We start from the raw sequence: 15,060 nt of genomic DNA on the forward strand, positions 1-15,060 counted from the left end.
TAATATCTAACCATGTTTAGCTTGTTTGTGAATGTGCCGGTAGGCGGAAATCAATCATGCTTGATCAGGAACTGGGTCAAGCGTGGGCGGGGCATCATAAATTGAATAGGGACAACAAGTGAAACAGGATATTGTTGTGTTGTTGAAGTAACTGTCCAGTGTTTCCAGATTTCTATGAAATATGACTTAATTAAATACAATATTAGTGAAATAGCTTTCCTTCAAAAAAATTATAATTATGTTAAAAATAGCTTTTCTGTATTGGAATGGTGTAGGCATATACCGGTCTTAAAAAATATTCATGCAAGTAGACCGCTGCTTGGCCAGCTAATCCTCCTCAGGAGTATGACAGCATACTCTATGAGGAAATAGCTTGCAGTTTTTTAACGGTCTGTTTGAGATACAAGTTTGAGGTGGAGTTTTTTAAGATTTTTTTTTCTTCTCAAACGTATGCTTTGGCCGCAAAGCCACAAAGCATACTCATACCCAAACGTATGCTCTGGGAATGAGTTAACAGAATATCATTTTTTTAAAGTGAGATTGTTACTAGACAGTAACTGTAACTCATGCCCAAAATCAAAATTGGCTCCAGGAAAAGAGAACCCTTCGGGTAATATATTTTGTTTAAAAGGTAAAACTTCCGATCACAATCAGTCCTCGTTAGTATAGTGGTCAGTATCCCCGCCTGTCACGCGGGAGACCGGGGTTCAATTCCCCGACGGGGAGGATAAGATTTTTTCCCTTATACTTCTGGCTGTGAGATTAGCCTCATTGTATACAGGTGTTCCCCGACAGGGAGGATGCATTTTTTTCCTTATACTTCTGACTGTGAGATAAACCTCATTGTATACGGGTGTTCCAAATTGGCCTTTACCCCTCCTACCCCCTATATTTTGTCATACTATGACGACATCCTGAATATGGTGTAGAATATCCCGATGTAAGATGAAATTTATTGTAGAATGAGATCACAAACGTCAAGGGTCAGGGTCCCAGCAATTTAGTTTGCGGCCCAATCGGCTAGCACGTTAGACTGTTAATCTAAAGCATGGATGTGCAAGAGTGTACAAAACATTAAGCATAGCTACTCTTTCCATGGCATAGCATGACCAGCTGAAAGCTAGTATCCCTAATTAATGTCCCCTGTTAAATCCTCTTCAATCAGTGTAGATGAAGGGGAGGAGATAGGTTAAATAAAGACTTTTAAGCCCAGAGAGGGTGAATGGGCAAGACAAAATATTTAAGTCCTGTAGCCACTGAATTCTGGTAGTTTTTACTTGAAAGAATAAAACCATCAGTCATAAAATTTGCTGCTGGCACAATACAGCCAAAGCAGCCTCTTGCCTGGCTTGTTGCCTCAGTGAACAGGCATCAGGCACTCCCACACATCTAGCAAGCTAGCACTAGAAATGGGTGTGGCAAAATGTGAATTTTGACAATCCTGACAACCCATACATCAAAACGTAGCTACGAAGCTCTACTTTGTAACCTGCTGTTTTTTTCATGTAACCTGCTGTTTTTTTTCAAAATGAAAAAGTTTTACCTTATATTTCAGTCAAAGATGTCTGATGAATGTGAAACACCCTCAGGACTTTCCCATACTTCTTGGCAATACAATGTCACATCGATCTTACTCTGATAGGTTGAGGAATACCCATCGCAAAGAGCACATTTTATTTATTTTGTTTAATATTTATTTAACTAGGCAAGTAAGATTAGAACAAATTCTTATTTACAATGAGGGCCTACCAAAGGCAAAAGGCCTCATGCGGGGACGGTGGCGGGAATTAAAAATACAAATTAAATTAAATAGAATTATAGGACAAAACGCACATCACAACAAGAGAGACAACACAACACTACATAAAGAGAGACCTAAGACAACAACATAGCATGGCAGCAACACATGACCACACAGCATGGTAGCAACACAACATGACAACAACATGGTAACAACACATCAGCAGCACAACATGGTAGCAGCACAAAACAGGGTACAAACATCATTGGGCACTGACAACAGCATAAATATAAACGTACACATTTTGCAGGTTTTACAAAAAGGTCTGTTCTACCGATTTGAACCTTCTTAGCACGGCACTTGCTTTACATTTGGCCTCATCACGTCAATATAGTTGTCAGAGCTGCTAGGAGTACTGGGTGGATGGAGTCAGGCGCAGAGAGCAGGTTTCAATAATGAGGATTTATTTTCCAAACGATCATGCCCTAAAACACACGGGCGCATGAAAAGACGAGTCCAAAAACACCGGACTAAACTGTACACAGAAAATAACAAAATCCACATTACAATCCAACCACAACATAACAGAATACAAGCCCGCACAACAGCCAGCGGGCTACCTGCCCTTAAATAGCCTACCCACCAAACTAAACTCAAAACAGGTGCACCCAATCAGCCCAAACTAACAGAAACAAAAAGAAAGGAATCGATGGCAGCTAGTAGGCCGGTGACAACGACCGCCGAGCGCCGCCCGAACAGGAAGAGGCACCATCCTCGGCGGGATTCGTGACAATAGTAACGTACAGTATTGGGAGTTTTAGACATGGGAACAACTACCACATTAACTTTTTCAAATCATTTGTTATGTCTTTTGACGACCAAATTATTGACATTTAGTGAAAACAGATTTGTTTACTGCATTGTTTTGTAGAATTCTCACCCCACTTAACATCCAATATTAATACTTATTTATTTGGCTCAAAGGACGTCTATTCAGAACCTATAATCCACTCCTTTGTTAGATATTTTTCACATGTACAGCAACAACTGTAAATAGCCTTGTGTAACTTAGAGAAATATTTTTTGTCATTTGTGTCGTTATACCTAGTCTCATTGTCAATGTCAGTTGTGTGTGTGTTTCTTGTTTTGTGCTTGTCTATATGTGCGCTAATCGGGACAACCAGTAGAACAGGATGTTATTGTGCCCAATATGATTTTTGGCTCCAGAGAAATAGATTTGTTAGTCCTCGTTAGTATAGTGGTCAGTATCCCTGCCTGTCATGCGGGGTTCAATTCCCCGATGGGGAGAGAGAACTTTTTAATTGTATTTCTTTTACCCTAAAACTTCAGTTAATTTGTTTCAATCACTGAACATAACCAGCATTTAGAGGCAGGTTCCTATTTGAGCCAGGCGTCTATTTCCTTAACTTTAGAAAAGCCGGGCCTTGATACACCGGTGCCTAAGCCAATTATACGTTTTCTTGACATCAACATTCGAACAGTCTAATGAATACATCTCATGTATACTATCACAAAAACAATAATTTGACTGTGTTTACAAAGGTCTTAGGTAACATTAGGACCTAAGGACCCTGGGACTAAACCTCTCCCTCTGCAACTGGATCCTGGACTTCCTGACGGGCCGCCCCCAGGTGGTAAGGGTAGGTAACAACACATCCGCCACGCACATCCTCAACATGGGGGCCCCTCAGGGGTGCATGCTCAGTCCCATCCTGTAGTCCCTGTTCACTCATAACTGCACGGCCAGGCATGACTCCAACACCATCAATAAGTTTGCCGATGACAACAGTGGTAGGTAGGCCTGATCACTGACAACGACGAGACAGCCTATAGGGAGGAGGTCAGAGACCTGACCGTGTGGTGCAAGGACAACAACCTCTCCCTCAATGTGATTAAGACAAAGGAAATGATTGTGGACTACAGGAAAAGAGGGACCGAGCACACCCCCATTCTCATCGACGGGGCTGTAGTGGAGCAGGTTGAGAGCTTCAAGTTCCTTGGTGTCCACATCACCAACAAACTAACATGGTCCAAGCACACCAAGCCAGTCGTGAAGAGGGCACGACAAAACCTATTCCCCCTCAGGAGACTGAAAAGATTTGGCATGGGTCCTCTGATCCTCAAAAGGTTTTACAGCTGCACCATCCTGACGGGTTGCATCACTGCCTGGTATGGCAACTGCTCAGCCTCTGACCGCAAAGCACTACAGAGGGTAGTGCGTAAGGCCCAGTACATCAATAACTCTACCTACATGTACATATTACCTCAATTACCTCGACTAACCGGTGCCCCCGCACATTGACTCTGTACCGGTACCCCCTGTATATAGCCTCACTATTGTTATTTTACTGCTGCTCTTTAATTATTTGGTTACTTTAATTTCTTATTTTTTTAAGGTATTTTTATTAAAACTGCATTGTTGGTTAAGGGCTTGTAAGTAAGCATTTCACTGTAAGGTCTACTACACCTGTTATATTCGGCGCATGTGACAAATAAAAAATTGTTTGATTTGAATACAAAACCAAATGTATTTCAACAAACACAATAGTATTTTCATTAGTTTATGTAACTGTAGGGTATAGCCAATGTACAAACAAAAAACAACTAAAACATCAAAATGCAAGTGTTAAAATCCAATCCAAATGAACACCATCACTAAGATAATTAATTAAGGGCAGGTCTTAAGGAACATTATGAAATTAAGAAAGTGCATTTCAAAAGAACAGACTGGTATATTTCAAGTTTAAAAGAATACTTCGGGATTTTTGCATTGAAGCCTTTTATCTACTTCCCTGGAGTCAGATGGACTCATGGATACCATTTTTGTGTTTCTGCATGCAGCTTGAAAGAAGTTGCTAACTAGCGTTAGCGCAATTGCTAACTAGTGTCAGGGCAATGACAGGAAGTCAATGGGAACAGTCATTGTGCTAACGCTAGTTAGCATTGGCATGTGCATACCTCTAACTTCCTTCATACCGGACGCAAAGATGGTATCCACAAGTTCATCTGACTCTGGGGAAGTAGATGAAGAGCTTCATTGCCAAAATCTATTATTCCCTTTAAATATACAACTGTTCTTTAAGTGTTGCGAGTGCACGTGGGGAGTGCATGGAATCGCGGTACTTCTGCCATAAAGTTATATTTTGAAATAGAGCTCAAGAGGTAATTTTTAAGAGTTTTTTGGCAATGATAAGTCACCTCTGTTTCCCTGCCTCTGTGTCAATTCCAAGCTGCGCTGTTCATCAGATTCTTCCTATACAATTAAAACATTTATAATATTGTCACCCATCAGACTATTGTCAATATAATCTTGTCTTTAGGCTAACTCTGTTATATGTGTGAATTTTTTTTCCGATATAGTTTAGGTGTAGTTTCAATGGGCCATCATCAGCTGGGCAGGCTGACTGGCGGTAAATGACTGGCGGTGAATGAGGGACGGGAGGGGGAATGACATTAAGATTCTAACAACGACAGTGTGTTATATAGACTTAATTAGGAGTAGTCAAGTACGGGGGATATGACTTCAAAACTGTAAATGAATTCAATATAACGCTCTCAGCTTTTGCTCAATAAAATTTTGAAAAGACTACAACACTGTTTGTGACCAGTATAAACATTATAATATCAAATCCATCGCAGAACTTGCAAAGGCCGCCTATCATACACCCCCGATACAGAACCAATTCTCTCTCACTCGTTGCACCTCTTATATCCACTGTAGTTGAGCCGACCATGTCAAACCACACTGCTGTCTCATCCTTGGGAATGATGTTGCTCTTCTTTATCTTCGTTTGCGCAATCTTTACAGTAGTCACTGAAGTTCACTCAAACAATTCATTTAGACCCCCCGTTTATTGGAAACAGGTGTGTATTTGCAGAAGTGTGTGCCGATGCCCAGCTATTAAAGATGAACTGAAACACTAGTAAGTGATTTTGATGACCAAATGTGATAAAGAAGCACGTTGCTACCCTTAAAACTGCTGATAAACAATATTAACTAAATATGCTGGTTGAAAAATATATACTTGTGTATTGATTTTTAGAAAGGCATTGATTCAAAACAACAGAAATCCCATAATTAAAATTCCTCAAACATACATGTATTTTACACCATTTTAAAGATACACTTGTTGTAAATCCAGCTACAGTGTCTGATTTCAAAAAGGCTTTACGACGAAAGCAAACCAAACGATTATGTTAGGTGAGTGCCTATTCACAGAATAACAGGAGAGGATTCACAAAGAGAAGGAGAGGATTCACAAAAAGCAGAAATATAGATAAAATTAATCACTAACCTTTGATGATCTTCATCAGATGACACTCATAGGACTTCATGTTACACAATACATGTATGTTTTGTTTGGTAAAGCTCATATTTATATCCAAAAGTCTGAGTTTACATTGGCGCGTTACGTTCAGAAGTTCCAAAACATTCTTTGATTTTGCAGAGAGCCACACAATATTACCAATATCCCACTGTATCTTCAATAGGAGCTGAGTTGAAAATCGACCAACCTCAGATTTCCCACTTCCTGGTTCGATTTTTTCTCAGGTTTCGTCCTGCCATATGAGTTCTGTTATACTCACAGACATCATTCAAAAAGATTTCGAAACTTCAGAGTGTTTTCTATCCGAATCTATTAATAATATGCATATTCTAGCTTGTATGGCTTTGTAGCAGGCCGTTTACTCTGGGCAAGCTTTTCCTCCGGACGTGAAAATACTGCCCCCTACCCCAAAGAAGTTAAATCATCACCCGTTTGGCAAAGTAGGCTGTGATTCGATGAGAAATTAACAGACACTGCATCGATTATATGCAATGCAGGACAAGCTAGATAAACTAGTAATATCATCAACCATGTGTAGTTAACTAGTGATTATGTTAAGATTGATCGTTTTTTATAAGATAATTAATTGGCCATTCCAATTAAATCGGTCGACCTCTACTGATGATGGTCCCTGATGATCTTCTTGGCCTTCCTCCGGCAGTGTGCACCCAGTGGTGCGTTCCATCTCATATTGCTCAAATGAACAGCAAACCTGGTTTCAAAAAACAGATAAAGCAACACCTCACGGCACAATGTTTTGACCTAGGTAGTTTGTGTGTATGTATTGATATGTAGACTACATGTGATCTTTTTATTTTATTGATGTAGTTATGTCCTTGAGCTGTTCTTGTCTGTTAATGTTCTGTATTATTTCATTGTTTTGTGTGGACCCCAGGAAGAGGAGCTGCTGCTTTTGAAACAGCTAATGGGGATCCTAATGAAATACAAGACAAATATCAAGTTTGACCATTTCAGCTCTTCGGGGATCTGTTCACTGAGGAACTTGATGTTTTTGACCGTCTCCACTGTGGCCCGTTGATGAGGATTGGGGTTATCCCAGCCTGGTTCCTCCTGAAGTCCACAATAAGCTCTTTTGTTTTGCTGATGTTGAGGGAGAGATTGTTTACCTGGCACCACACCGTCAGAGAGAGTGCTTACCTCCTCCCTGTAGGCCATCTCGTTGTTGTTGGTAATCAGGTCTACTACTGTCGTGTCGTTAGCAAACTTGATGATGGAGTTGGAACTGTGTGAGGCCACGCTGTCATGGGTATACAGGGAGTGCAGGAGGGAACTGAGGACACACCCATGTGGGTCCTCCGTGTTGAGGATCTGTGTGGAGAAGTTAATGTTGCCTACCTTTACAACCTGGGGGCAGCCCTTCACGAAGTCCAGGACCCAGTTGCATAGAGAGAAGTTCAGTGCCAGGACTGTGAGCTTGTGGTGAGCTTAGAGGGCATTATGGTATTGAATGCCAAGCTGTAGTCGATAAATAGCATCCTCACATGCATTCCTCTTGTCCAGGTGGGTGAGGGCACTGTGCAGTGCAATGGCAATTGCGTCATCCTTGGATGTGTCGGGCGATAGGCAAATTGCAGAGGGTCGAGTTTGTTGGGAGGTAGGAGGTGATGTAGTCTTTGACTTAGTGTTGTCACGATACAAGAATTTTGACCTCGATACCGATACCAGGTTTAGAATCACAATGGTCAATACCATCATGATTCTAAATACCACTCTTATTATTCAATAAGAGTTACTGAGTTATTGAGCTTGTTTAAGCTGATTTCATGCGGCTACAGATGACAAACAATCTCTTCCATTTAGGACTTTTTTTATTTTACTGATTAAAAACATTTGCATCAAAGAAGCAATCATTTATTTTCTAAACGTGTGCACTGTCTCTTTAAGAAATTAATGACTTTATTCGCCAGGAAGAATGTGGCTGTGGAATCTGACTGTGGCTATGGAATCTAGTTGAAACCAGACGGGAGGCAAAGAAAGACGATGAAGTGAATTCGTTTTTGGTGGCGAGGGAGACAACGTGAATTAATAAAGTTTTAGGTGACCATCAGCTTTGAAATCAGCATATTTTGTGTTATGGTATCACAAACAAAGTACTAGGGCAGTGAAATCTGCTGTAAGCTAGCAAGGAATGTTAGCCTCCAATTAAAGCTGGAAGCTACCTGCTTCGTCTTGCGTTGTGTAAAAGTGTTCTAGTCTATATGGAAATTGTTTTGCAAACAGTAATGAACAGTTTAAACATGTCTACATGCCGTGTTGCATTTTTTAAGTGTGTCAAATTTTGTGCAGCATGAGTGGGAAGGTAATGCAGCCCAGACAGCTCTAACAATGAATAAGTGGAGCATGCACTTTGCTCGTCACGCTATAAAGGGCCTGAGCTGATACAGACTTGATTCAAAATCTGTAGTAACATACCTTTTTGTTTTTTTGTATCGGAAAAGTACCTACATTTCGGTATACAGTGTAACACTACTTTGACTAGCCTCTCGTAGCACTTCCTGATGACGGAAGTGAGTGCTATGAGTCGGTAGTTAGTTCAGTTACTTTCCCTTTCTTCGGCACAGGGATGAGGGGTTGATCTAGAAGCATGTGGGGATAACAGCCTGAGCTACAGAGAGATTGAAAATGTCAGAAAACACAACAGCTATCTAGCTGGTCTGCACATGCTGTGGGGGCGCGTCTAAAGATGCCGTCTGGGCCAGCAGTCTTGCGAGGGTTAACATGTTTGAATGACTTACATACATCCTCCGTGGAGACACGAGGGCACGTAGCCCGCGTTGCTCTCAGGGGTTCTCCTCGGCAGCTCAGTCATTTTTCTTGCAGCGTGAGAAAAATGTGTTTTGCTTGTCTGGTAGGGTGGCGTTGGTGTCTGCGACGTGACTGGCTTTCTTTTTGTAATCTGTGATCGTTAGAAGCCCCGGCCGCATACGTATACGACCCGCTGAATTGCTCCTCCACTTTGTTCCTATACTTTTCAGTTTATTCAAGGTCCAATGAAAATCTTTGTATTTTTGTATTGTCAGTTTTGGGCAAGATGTACACAGCCGTGACGATAATCCCAGAGAACTCTCTCGGAAGGTAAAAAGGGCGAAATTCGATGACCAAGTTGGGAGAGCAGAAGCTCACAAATTCCTGAGATTTAGGGTTTCATGACAAAAAGTTTCATGACAAAAAACGCTAACCTGCATTTCTATAGGTGGACAAAGGCTGTGCTTACACAGTTAGCCAAATTCTGATACTTTTTTCACTAATTGGTCTTTTGGCCAATCACATCAAATCTTTTTCAGAGATGGCCTGAATTGTCAAAACACCAATTAGTGAAAAAAATATCAGAATTGGGTTGCCTGTCTGAACACATCCATATAGACACACACACACACTATACCAACATTTACGTCCTATACACTCTTCAAAGTTCAAATATGCTGATGTAATCTACATAAAACATTTCGGCACGCTTTCTGACTTCTGTCATTGATATTTTGTCTAACAAAATTGCAATTTCACGTATTGATCTTTGAATTAAAAGGGATCCAGGCTGAATGGATAACGAGCGTTTGATACGGTGTAATTAGCTAACTAGCTAACATCACCAGTCATTCTCTATTTTTTTTATTTTTTTTATTTTACCGTTATTTTACCAGGTAAGTTGACTGAGAACACGTTCTCATTTGCAGCAACGACCTGGGGAATAGTTACAGGGGAGAGGAGGGGGATGAATGAGCCAATTGTAAACTGGGGATTATTAGGTGACCATGATGGTTTGAGGGCCAGATTGGGAATTTAGCCAGGACACCGGGGTTAACACCCCTACTCTTACGATAAGTGCCATGGGATCTTTAATGACCTCAGAGAGTCAGGACACCCGTTTAACATCCCATCCGAAAGACGGCACCCTACACAGGGCAGTGTCACAGTGTCACCCAATCACTGCCCTGGGGCATTGGGATATTTTTTAGACCAGAGGAAAGAGTGCCTCCTACTGGCCCTCCAACACCACTTCCAGCAGCATCTGGTCTCCCATCCAGGGACTGACCAGGACCAACCCAACCCTATGAGAATGCTATCGAACGTGAACTGGCAGAACGTGAACAGTTCAGAAACCTTTTGGCCTCATCGTTAAACTCGCCTGCTCGGTTCCTCCACAATTCCCAGTAATCTCCTCAACTTTATTCATGCCCCTTCAAATGGTTGTCCCTAAAATTTGGCGTGACCCACTACCCTTACCACCGAAACCTAAGCATTTGCGGTTCCGTGGTCAAATTCGCTGGAGGCCTGCGTTTGATTCCCGGGCCAATGCATAGATGCTTTTGGGGTATTGTGTGTGTGTGTGTGTGTGTATGTGTGTGTGTGTGTGTGTGTGTGTGTGTGTGTGTGTGTAGGATTTGTGTGTGTGGTAACATACATATCCGTGGTTCCATCATAGGATGATTTCATCTGCTTTGACCATTAATCCACCTCAAACACTATCCGTGTGCATTTCTGTGTATGCCTGACTCTCATACATACGGGCACATATCATCTGTTTATATTGGTTTTGTGGTGTCTTTATTTTATATTTACACGCATAGGCGGAAATCCCAGGGGGGACGGGGGGGACACGACCCCCCCATCCTGGAAAAAATATGATTTGTCCCCCCCAATATATCACTGTAAAGATAACTATGTAATTTCAATAATATTAATAATACGCAATGAAAGCACTTGTGCTGATTATAGACACTTAATAGCGCGTTTTTAAGTTTCACAAGATTGCGACCCCCCCCCCACCCTTTGCCTCACAATGGTTTGATCCACTGCCAGTTCTTTAGCTGGCAAGGTAACAGAGGGTTCGTATCTACTGTCCGAAAGGCACTCGATGTACGTAACTGACGTGAGGTAATCCAGTCAATCGCGCCATAGCAATGTATATCTTTTTTTAATGTTGCAGGGTTCACACACTAGCTGAATTTGCAGAGCTAGCGCGCAAACTAAAGCAAACATTAACTATCAAGCTAGCTAGTACCTATTCCATTCATGTGGCATCGTCAAAAATGAAATATTTGCTATCGTCAGTTTATTCCAAGATTAGCATGCAGCTGTAGTGCTTCAAAGTCCCTGTGATAAGGTTAGCGATAAACTGAAGTCCAAACTGAACAGAACTACACTCTCTTATACCATTGTCTTAAATATATTTAATGGTCTCGTTGCAAAAGCTAAATTGTCGCTAGTGGATTTTTTTTTTCACCTTTATTTAACCAGGTAGCAAAGATTATAGCAAACACCACAGAAACGGAATTGGTGCTCGCTAGCTTTGCAAATTCAGCTTTTGTTGGAAACCTGCCAATATGAAACAAACTATGTTAAAATTTCAAAACGTTGCAGCATGTGTTGTGTAAATGTGTGTGTGTGCAGCTAGACCGGCCAGCCAGGTAGAAACATGTCAGAAAAAAGTTAAAAGACGGACATCAGAGTATTTTTCAGTACACCAAAACGCAAAGTAAGAACTCTAGTAGCCTAATATCTCAAAGACGAGTTGATAAAATTTTCATAAGAAAGAAGTGAAATGCTAATGGAAATGTTTCACAATGATGTCATTAGGCAGAGCAGGCAACAGATGGCACACAGACAGCAGAGCTGGGGACAGATATGCAGGGACAGATTGGCAGAGACAGAGTCTCAGGTAAGTTTGTTGAGTCTTTGTTTGGCAACATTATGAAAGGTTCTCAATTTTTTTGATTTGTAAAATAGGGACATAATTGGAAAATGCCATGGATACCCCCACTCAACTTAAACTGGTGACTAAACTAAGATTTGTTTAAGGCAATGGTATTGCTGTTGTGATTAATTGTGTAGTTTTGGGTACTGGTAGTTAGGAGTACAGCAAACACCTTATTTCTTTTCTAGGAGACAGACTGTGAGGGTGGTGAAAGGGAAAGAGCCAAGGAAAGAGACTTCAGAGGACAGTGTCACAGCCACGGCAGGACCAGGTGTCACCCTTGTTGCCAGCAGCACCAGTATAGGGGACAGTGGCACAGCATCGTCCAGTTACCTCAGTGATGGCACAAAACCATATCAGCCACACCCACAATTTATAGAACCGCAAACTCTTGCAAACAGAGTGTTGACGTTTCAAGAGATGGTTTCGCGATTTCCCCTGGCTACATTATAATCCATCAATAAAAGGAGTGTTGTGTTTTCACTGTAGCCAAGGGTTTTCAAGCCAGCCATCTTTTGGCCAAAGAGCAGATGCTGCCTTCATTAGTGCAGGATTTAGGAACTGGAGAAAAGCCATTGAAAAATTCACAGCACATCAAAACTGCCAAACCCACCGCCACTTTGTAACTGTAACAGCACACCAGCTAAATCCAATCAGTGTCCAGTTATCCAGCGCGTGGGGTAAACAGCAGGAGGACGCAAGGCATTGCTTGATGAAAATTGTTAGTTCGGTGTGGCATGTAGTAAGACAGGGACAAGCCTTTAGAGGCCACACGGATGACAGTGGGAATTTATACCAGCTTTTGAAACTCAGGGCAGAAGAGGATGATCCCATTTTACTGAAGTGGTTAACAGAGCGTACCACAATGTACACAGGCCCCAAAGCACAGAATGAAATTCTGAACATCATGGCCAATACAGTCATTTGAGGCATTGCAGCTGAGATTACGTCTCTTCCGATTGTACAATTTTCATTAATTGTTGATGGTACTCAAGATGTCTCTGGTGCTGAACAGGAGAGTGTCTGTCTGCGTTATGTTGACCATGACCTTGTCCCTCACAAGGAGTTTATTGGGCTATACAGGGTGTCGGAGACAACAGGCGAGGGCATTGCGAAAGTGGCAACTGATGTGTTGTTGAGGCTCAATTTGCCCATGTCTGGCTTACGTGGGCAGAGTTACAATGGTGCCTCAAACATGGCAGGAAAATACACAGATGCACAGGCAATTGTGAGGAGGCAGCAGCCATTAGCCCTCTATGTCCATTGTGGAGCACACTGTGTAAATCTGATTACACAGGCTGGCTGCTCAGCCTCCCCACTGGTCCGGGATTCCCTTTCTTGGGTCCATCAGTTAGGTGTCCTCTATGGCCAGTCAGGAAAGTTTAAGAGCATGTTTGAATCAATTGCCACGTCCAAAGATACAAATCTGACCACCCTGAAACCCTATGTCCAACAAGGTGGACTGTGCGGAATACTGCTATTAGAGCTGTGCTAGGGCAGTATGAGCGGGTACTCAGCAGCCTAGAGGAGATGGAAAAAACTGCATCCAAGACAGCTTCAACTGCCAGTGGCTTATTCGAGCACTTCAGCAAAGACTGTGTTGGGCCTCACACTTGCCTCTGCTGTTCTTGGAGAGCTTGAATGTCTAAACATTTCACTGCAGAAGAAAACTCAGACTGTCTCTGGTATGCAGGCTGCAGTCGCGTGTGTGCGGTCATCTCTTAGGGGCAAGAGAAATGACGAAAGCTACCTTGCATTGTATGAGAAAGCAACAACTTTGATTGACTATTGAATCCATTGAGACGCACTCAAGACGATTTGATGGCAAAGCAGTGGATCACTATAGGGCAGAATTCTTTTAAGTGTTGGATGGTGTGGAGGTTCAGTTTGGCGACCGTTTTGACCGTTTTGACCAGGACAGTCTAAACGTCCTGCAAAAGTTGGAACAAAGCGCTTCTCATGGGTGAGTCTCTAGATCAGTACCCTGAGCTGAACATAGATTCTCTTTCAGTGCAGATCCCTCTCTTTCACAACAAATACCCCTGTAGCAGCAGTGGAGAGGCAGCAGAGGTCCTTAGGAGGCTTCCAGTGGAGGTACGGGGGTTGTTTGACCAAGTTGAGGTGCTGATCAGAATTTTGTTTGTGGTGCCAGTGTCTTCATGTGAGGCTGAGAGGAGTTTCAGTGCACTCCGCAGGTTAAAGACTTGGCTACGGGCTAGCATGGGCCAAGAGAGACTGAACGGTGTAGTTGCCTGTAATGTACATAGAGACAGGCTGGACAGTCTCAAGAGGGAAAATATCTGCCAGCAATTTGTTGGATCCATTGAAACCCGCAAACATATGTTCGGTTCTTTTGTTCAGGAGTGTGTATAGCAGTGGTTCTCAACCTTTTTTGGATGCTGGAACCCCTGCATATTTTGAGGTAAGGCAGGCAAGGTTTTCAGCGGTCCTCAGGGACCTCCACCCCCTCTATATTATATGTAAACTTACTGGAAACCTTGTACTGACTACATTCATTACACTTTTTTATTTCACGGACACCTTGCAATTAGTCCGTGGACCCCTGTTGGAGAACCCCTGGTGTAATTGATATTTGTTCTTTTGTTTAGTAGTTTTCAGTTTTTAGTACATGACAGTACACTTACAAATGATTTATTTCATGTTATTTTATTTAAAATTGCATACTTTGTGTAACATACTTGTCCATAGCTGCTGTTTGAAGAGTTGAGACACTGACTGAAGGATATTTTGTTTGATTTATTTGGGTTTTTCATTGAAGTAGTTATTTTGCTTTTAGAACTGTACTTATTTTAAGCGTTTTGTTCTTGTAAAGATATTGTAGTAGACTCAGGCCAGGTGCACATATTTAATGACTATATAAATGTATCACAAAGTCAAATTAAAAGGTCAATTCAATACGGAGACCAACTTTGTGATGGTTCTCAATGGAGATTCTTTACGATGAGATCACACCATGTTCATTGTATTTATGAAAACTGCTCCCATACAGTGTACAGTACCATTGCCGCCTACTGGCCTTTCTTGATATTGCTGGTTGTAAGTACGAATACCTGCATACATACTGGACTGATAAGGAACACTGCTATAACTATTATTAGTAGTAGTATTATAACGATTTAAACAAGTTGGGACAACCCTTCAGTTAACTACTGTACCTAACAATTATCCAGTAGTAGGGATTATGGTCCCTCAATATACATTTAACATATTACAACGTAGGCTATGTGTTACAG

At 41.8% G+C, this 15,060-nt stretch overlaps 1 non-coding gene across 1 annotated transcript; it reads left to right on the plus strand.

Annotated features, from left to right (window-relative positions):
- Positions 1–654: 654 nt before the first annotated feature.
- Positions 655–726, plus strand: trnad-guc (transfer RNA aspartic acid (anticodon GUC)). The gene has a single exon. It is a non-coding gene; the product is annotated as a tRNA-Asp (tRNA).
- The last annotated feature ends 14,334 nt before the right edge of the window (positions 727–15,060 follow it).

The sequence above is a fragment of the Salvelinus fontinalis genome, chromosome 11 (assembly GCF_029448725.1).
Source record: "Salvelinus fontinalis isolate EN_2023a chromosome 11, ASM2944872v1, whole genome shotgun sequence".
In the NCBI taxonomy this organism is placed as follows: domain Eukaryota; kingdom Metazoa; phylum Chordata; class Actinopteri; order Salmoniformes; family Salmonidae; genus Salvelinus; species Salvelinus fontinalis.